The following is an 8,005-nucleotide window of genomic DNA, read 5'->3' on the forward strand; positions in this document are numbered from 1 at the left end:
CATTTGGAGGGGAGGGGGGGGGGGTTGTTTTTTTTACATTTAACTTCCGCTTACTGCGTGTAAAATGGAGTAGAAACTTCATTAAAATAAAGAATTGACTTTATACAGAGCAAACAAAACAAAATATTTTGAACTATGCCCAAGTGTCTGCAACAAACAAGAATTATAATCATGGCTGAACAAGGGAACAAAACAGAAACATTACATGCTAGGTATAATTACTTTGACTGCAGCTCGGTTCAATCCAGCTATCAAGGCATTGTCCCTTACAAAGACCCCTCTCCGTCTCACAAGCCTCTTGAGCACAGTGACATTGCTGAAGACAATCCGAACCAAAGGTATCCCCTTCACACTCTGAACAAATAAAACACAGTTCATGTTTATATTGGAGACATCTGGTCAATGATTATTATTGAATACTAAAGGCAAACATAACTTTTGCTCGGGTCTACTTCTACGCATGAAATTAACAATGGAACAAGCAGTTGGCACACACCCTTTTTCAGATTATTAAACTTTCCCTCCATCAATGAAAACACTTTAAATGGAGTACTTTGTCATGATATATTTTGGGTGAATCCAAACAATGAATACGATATATTAAACAAATATTTACGGCTAATTTTTTACCTCACTATTCAAATTAAAATACATGTAAATGTTGCTCCTCGGTGTTCTTGAGATTGCACTATATATGCCCCTCGCTTTTTTCTAGGGGCATAGTATAGTTACAACATCACGTTCGGCGAATAATCACCATAGTAACCATGCCCTCCAAAGAAGTCAATATGTGTCTACTAGAATCCCCCTCCAGAGTATACATTATAACAATGTATTTACTATCTCAGCATTGTGTACATAATATATGGTTGATATGACCAGGATATGACCAATGTACATACTCTACATGTACATGTATTTATGAGCGTTCATAAAGGGTACATAAAACAAAATACCGGTGTGTCAATTAGCACACTGTACCATTCACGTATGTACATGTTGTATGTAGACTTGTGATAAATAGGAATTGATATGCAAAATTCAACACGCTTAAATGAAAAACAGAATTTTACCTTGACAAATGACCTGGCCACTGCGTACTTTGTATCCTAGAGCACACTTCTGCTCAGGGCACTCTCCAGTACCTTTACCACATGGTTCATCATTCAAGCAATGACATTTATCAGTGCATTGAGATCCATAGTAACTGGCTTCACATTCATCTGGAACTGAGGATGATAAGAAAATATTTTAGAAATCACAATTTAACAAACACCAGCAAATAATATTAGGTGGAGTCCACAAAAATATGGTTGTTTCCATTACAATATTCTTTTCCTCGAAACTAGTGATTTTAACATTTGTATCCTTGTAACTAGTTTGGATTTTTTCCTAGCACTATATACAAACTTCAATTATGGCACATAATCCTGAATTTAACCGTGCCTTCACTATTAGTTTATCTACTTGTAGAAGTAGAAGGCATTCTTGTCATCCATGAACATAATGAAAATGGAATACATTGGACCCTAAAACAAAGCTTGATCTGGATATGTCTACAAAAATATATACAGTGCGTTCCAGAAAAAACGAAACCGAGAATTATCGATGTTTTATCATAATTTAGTCACAATTATAATTGATAAATGATACATATTTGTAAAGCTTAGATCTTCCTCTTTCATGCATCACATATTAGGCATATTTTACGCATGAGTGATGAAAATGAATTTGAAGAGAGGAAACAAAAAAAGTCATTTGGCGTATCTGAATTTCAAAGAGAAAATCACATTTTGTAAGATGAGTTTCTGACCTTTCATATGACACCTCAGTCAGGAAAAGTGAGCTAGGAATAGCAGAGTTCTGTTTGTTTAAAGTAGTGCTTGCATTTCCATAGTTTCATTTAATAAATGAATTCGTTTTCACTGGCTGCCTGCCGTAGCAACAAACGGCATTAACAAAATACTTAACTCCGTTTCGTTGACATTCACACGAAAGACTTCATGCATGGCTGATTGTCAACGAAATGGAGTTAAGTCTTTCCCTTTGAAATTCAGAGACAGTCCGCCAAATGAATTGTTGGTTTCCTCTCTTCAAATTCATTTTAATCAATCATGCGTCATATGAGTTCCATAAAATAAAGAGGAGTATCTAAGCATTCCAAATATGTGTCAATTATTAATTATTAATGTGACTAAGTTATGATAAAACATCGATAATTCTCGGTTTCGTTTTTTCTGGGACGCACTGTATAATAACTTCAAATGAAAACTTTAACTACTGAGTTATCTTATTCCAGTATTGCAGGAGCAATCCGGTTCATATAGGCATAGGTAAACAAAAATAAAAGGAAGTTTGTTACAAAGTTGCAGTGTACATGTAAACATTCTGATGTATCTTATTTGGGGAGAGCATTCATGTCATATTATGTATTATCATTGCTGACATACGCGTACGCAGAGGGGGGAGGGGGGGTGGTTTGGGGTTTTGGGGTTAACCCCCCCCCCCCTCTTGAGTTTTTTTATGTGTATGTTTTGTGAACCCCCCCCCCCCCACTTCCTTTTTTTTTTATTAAAAAAAAAAAAAAAAAATTACCCCCCCAATGGAACGTAATGTCAAATTTCAAATTTCGAGACCCCCCCCCCAAAAAAAGTGTCCGCTTACCCCCCCCCCCCCCTCCCACTGAGCGAATTTTCGGGAGCAAATTTTGGGCCCGATTTTAAAACCCCTCGCTTGAAAAAATCCTGCTGACCATGACTTACTTTGACAGTTGACCCCAGACCAGCCAGTCTGACATTCACCTGTACATGTTCCACTGTAGATATCACATGATGAACCACAGTGGCATGTCTGTGAACATCCTGGACCATATGTACCAATGGTACATACTGTAAATGAATTCAGAGTATAAAATCAAGATGGACAGATACAATACATGAATCAGATACAGAGAAAAAAAATATTGTGCGTGTTACAATAACTTCTTATTAATCAATCTTCATCTCCTCCTCCTCATCCTTCTTCTCAAACTTTTCCCCCTTCTTCTGAAACTTCTCCTTCTCCTTTTTTTTTTTTCTGTTTCCCCCACTTGTATTTTCTTGTTCTTGTCCTTGTTCTTGTTCTTCCTCTTCTTCTTCTTCTTCTTCTTCTTCTTCTTCTTCTTCTTCTTCTTCTCCTGATCTTCTTCTTCTTCTTCTTCTTCCTCTTCTTCTTCTTCTTCTTCTTCTTCTTCTTCTTCTTCTTCTTCTTCTTCTTCTTCTTCTTCTACTTGTTTGTCCACTGAGTTGCCCCTGACCTCACTCATGAATTTAGCCACATTAGTGTCTGTTCTATCTATGGTCTATAATAGTGTCACTATTAGAAGTTGAGCACAATAAAATAACTTCAGAAGGCCTCCTTGCAGGGGCGTAAATCCGTACCGAGGAGTGTGGGGGGGGGGATGATCGGCGATAGCCATCACATACTAGCACGAGCACACGCCCACACGAATTAACGCAAGCGCGCGCGATCGCGCACGCACAAACACACAACACACAAACGCACAAACGCACACGCACACACACACAAACGAACAAACAACAAACACTATTAAAAAAAGCAGACGATTCGTTGTAAAATAATCCTCGTCTGAATTCAGTTCCCCCCCCCCCCCCTCTCGCGCAAAGCGCGGAAGCTTTTGAGTTTCATAAAATCATTAGAGAAAGAAGACGATTCGTTGTACCGTTCTCGACTCTTAATCCTCGTCTGAATTCAGTTCCCCCCCCCCTCCCCTCCCGCGCAAAGCGCGGACGCTTTTACGTTTCATTAAATCATTAGAGAAAGAAGACGATTCGTTGTATCGTTCTCGACTTTTAATCCTCATCTGAATTCAGTTTTTCCCTTCCCCCGCCCGCGCGAAGCGCGGAAGCTTTTACGTTTCATTAAATCATTAGAGAAAGAAGACGATTCGTTGTACCATTCTCGACTCTGAATTTCTTTAAAAAGGGGATGGGTTTTTTTTCTCTCTCTCTCTGTGGACTCGTGAGAAATGTAAAAAGGAGGTTGTAAAACATCTTGAATATCATAGAAAAATTGATCAAATCTCGGGATCAAATTCCTGAAATTCCTGCTAGCTTTGAAAGCTCATTCAGGATTATTTCATATTGAAAAGTAAAAGCATTGGCCCCCAGTCCCCCTCGATCGACTAGAGCTCACCTGAAATTTGGGGGGGGGGGTGTGATACATTTAGCAGTGTTCGGGATTTCGGGGGGGGGGGGTCTCCAAGGCAGGAAAAGCCAGCGAAAAGCCAGCGAAAGGGGGATTCAGAAATGTTGGCAGTCCTGAGATAGGGTGGGGGGGGGGGCTGCTTTCAAAGGGAGGGGCGCACTTTACGTCTGGGCTATAATAATACCTTGCAAAATAACGAAACCTTATTCTGAAGTTCATGAAGTGCTTGTTCGCGCACGTCGCGCAACTATTCTTAATGATAGTGACATACTGTATACGTGTAGGCTATACAGTAATTATACATACATTAAAAAAAAAAACTCATTTCTCATGCATTATGCTGAAATTGAAACGATCACATTTTTTTCTTCTTCTTCTTCTTCCTTTTTTTCTCTCGTTTTTTTGTAATATCAGGGGGGGATGATTGTACAGGCCATCCCCCCTACTTCAAGCCAGGGGGGGGGATGCAGCCCCCCATCCCCCCGGGATTTACGCCCCTGCCTCCTTGAAACATGTATTTTCCACTAGTATAATTTGAGCAGAATTAATATTGAAGACTTACGTGTGTTACATGCAAGACCATGGGCACCGACGTCACATGAACATCCATAAGGATCAGGTAGGCAAAAAAGATACCCATGACATTTTGTGGCAGAATCATCTCTATTTGTACATTGAATCTCGCAGTTCAATCCAAATCGATTCCCACCATCGGGCCTACAAACTGAAGAAAAAAAAGTTCCATTGTTGAAAAAAAATCTTTATAGACTTGCATAAGAAATAAGATTTCTTGAGATAAATTTCAAGTATGATTGCTTTCCTGATATTAAAATATTTGAAATGTACATGTAAAATGGATGTATATAACTCTGTTAATTTCAAATGGAATAAGACAACAAATATCTTCCTCAATTCATGTATAAACAGATCAACATAAACATCATTCTACGTGAAGTTCTACAGTCCCATACTTACTGTCTAAACAATTAGGTCCCTTGAAGTTGTTAGGACAGATACATAGACCAGACTTGTCATCACAGACTCCACCATTGTAGCATTTATCACAGATACCATAACACTCAGGAGGACCCCACTTACCAGCAAGGCATTCTAATATGAGATAGCGGGGAGAGAGAAAAATGATCAATTAAAATATCTGTCACTAAAGATTACATCATAACAAAGCTGAAAATTTATAGAAGATAAGTAGGGTAAATCTTTAAATGTCGAATCCTTTCTTAAGTTCTCCCTATAATTATACTATGTAATTTATACTAATGCTTTTTTGTTAATGTCAACGTTTCGTGTGAATTGATGTACATTATGTGAAGTATACACCTAAGTGTTTAACAATTATTTTGTAACTACATGTACTTTGTATTTTGTTTATGTGCTGCCAGTGGAGGCAAATGTTCTATGTTTTGAATATAGATCAATAAAATGATCTATCTATCTACAAAGAAAAGGAGAACACAATTTAAAAGTTTGTTAAACAATAATGTACTAATCAAAACTAGAACTAAAGTGTATTTCACTGGCTCTGTCTCATCCTAAATATTCATGTACATACGGGTAATTTTAAACTACCCGTATGCACAAAATACATATTATGATTAGCTTTTTATCGTTTTAATTTTATAAATCTTTTGAAATAATCTTTGCATTGGGGAAAGAGCAGTCCATCTTACGATAAGGTGCCATTCCATGAAATCAGACTTGCACATTTTCTACCTGAATGCTCTAAACTAACATTTTTGAGAAGTGTAATTCATATTCATTTTTCATAAATAATGATTTATAAATGACTATGTAAAGATCAACATCCATATGTACCTTGCATAATCTATGAATCTAAAATTTAGATTTCTCGGCAAAGTATGAAGCAATACTTTTAACATCATCGTAACAAACAAAACTATCTTGGAGAAAAAAATGACCCATTTTAATATTAAAGCCTAGTCTGAATTAGGCAAGAAAACACTTATACACATACCTCTGACGATGAGTCTGTATATTCCTCCTCTATTTTGATCCCTCTCGTTATCATAGTAGATCTCATAGATTCCTTGGTCTGATGTCTGGATTGGGTTTGGAAAGCTGATCTGAGTCTGCCCATCAAATAGTGTAAGAACCTCACTTCCATCTTTCATCCAAGTAATCACAATGTCACTTACATCAGGATTAGAACGAGTATCCATGCTTATCATCACTCCGGAGTCATACACATTGACTGTCTTTGTAAACAATCCATCACTTGATATGAATTTAGCTGTTAAAAAGGGATGATAATAATAATTAACACAATAACAAATGTTAACTTTAATACGTTATATTTAGCACCTACATGTACATGGCATGTGCACTGTAGCCATTTACTCACTAAAGGAAACAATACATGTATATAAGGCTTGCAGACATGTGTATATTGAAATATATATTGAAAATATTCAATTGCTTATTGCAATAAATATTTTCCTGTTGATATTTTTCAATGACCAGTTTTTGATCATTTTCAATATTAGAACATGGCTACTAGTCTGATGTATGTCAAAATCTGTTTGGACTTTTTTTTTTCTTCATGTAAGTACACAACATTAACACAAATGGGCACGTTTCAGGCTCAACGCATTACCGTACATGCTTTGCTTATGATAACTTTTTAAAGTTTTGTGCTATGTACATGTAAGTCTAAAATTTATTTGAATATTCCTACTCGGGCATCTTCAGATTCATTCTCATTAGATATATAAGTATCAAACCTTTGTAAAAGCCATTCTCAAGCATACAATGCTCAAAAGCAGATGCAGAAGTAAAGGGGGGGGGGTGGGGGGGGGGGGTAACGAGCACCAATTTATGTGTTCGTGAGAAAATATTTAGTGGCGAATTAGCCGGCGAATAAGCGCGAGAATGGGGGGGGGCGTATGGAGCACCATTTTTTTGTTGGGGGGGGGCAGGGGTGAGGGCTCGTCTTATTTTTAAAAATAAAAAGGTAAAATTAACGTGACCATCATTTTTTAAAACCTAATTTGGAGGCCAGGGTTGCTGGCCCAGGCCCCCGGCCTCCGTCCTGGACCAGCCCCTGCAGCAAGCCGAATTGCGAAGATTTTCGAAATAACAATAACAACATAAAAAAATAACATATCTTAATTTTATTTGTATAACCAAATATGATGTTCGATTCCCTTTTCTACATGATAAAATTTATAGATCTGTTATAGAAATTAGATTTGTGATTAATTTTAATTCTTCCGTCCTAATTACAAAGCGTGATATTACATGTACATGTACTTACTGATCTATAAAAAACATGTTTGTATTGATATCACGTGCTTTGGATGTTAATTGATAACAATCATTGGCAGTTTGAACCGTGATTAATTTTGACTATTCATGTATGACGTACATGTACATGTATTAACTATTATACATGTACAAATGTTAAATCTATTAAGGATAACAATATAAACTCTATGGAGCAAGGGAAATAGAATTGTCATTCATTTTGACAATTCAGGTATAATCATATATATTCATATACAAATTTGTCAGTTTTACCTGTTCAGGTTTGAAGTAAAGAGGATATCTGAGAAACAATTCACGAATTTCAAAATCATCAATAACAATACTAAAATGTTTTCCTTAAATTGACATCATAATGACCTCAAATGCTATGTGCTCAGAACTTCACTTGGACTAGTCCACTGCAAGAAGCTTCTATATTATACATTAAAGAATACATTTTTAAAAATAAGGAAATCCTATACTTATTATAAAGAATGGAATAATAAACTTACCATCA

At 36.7% G+C, this 8,005-nt stretch overlaps 1 long non-coding RNA gene across 1 annotated transcript; it reads right to left on the reverse strand.

The window, feature by feature from the left end:
- Window positions 1-227: 227 nt before the first annotated feature.
- LOC115924995 lies at window positions 228-2,868 on the reverse strand. The gene is made up of 3 exons (XR_004064530.1): window positions 2,763-2,868; window positions 1,074-1,229; window positions 228-354 (listed from the first exon to the last, which is right to left on the reverse strand). It is a non-coding gene; the product is annotated as an uncharacterized LOC115924995 (long non-coding RNA).
- Window positions 2,869-8,005: the final 5,137 nt, after the last annotated feature.

Source organism: Strongylocentrotus purpuratus, unplaced genomic scaffold, assembly GCF_000002235.5.
Source record: "Strongylocentrotus purpuratus isolate Spur 01 unplaced genomic scaffold, Spur_5.0 spur5_contig_840, whole genome shotgun sequence".
NCBI lineage: Eukaryota > Metazoa > Echinodermata > Echinoidea > Camarodonta > Strongylocentrotidae > Strongylocentrotus > Strongylocentrotus purpuratus.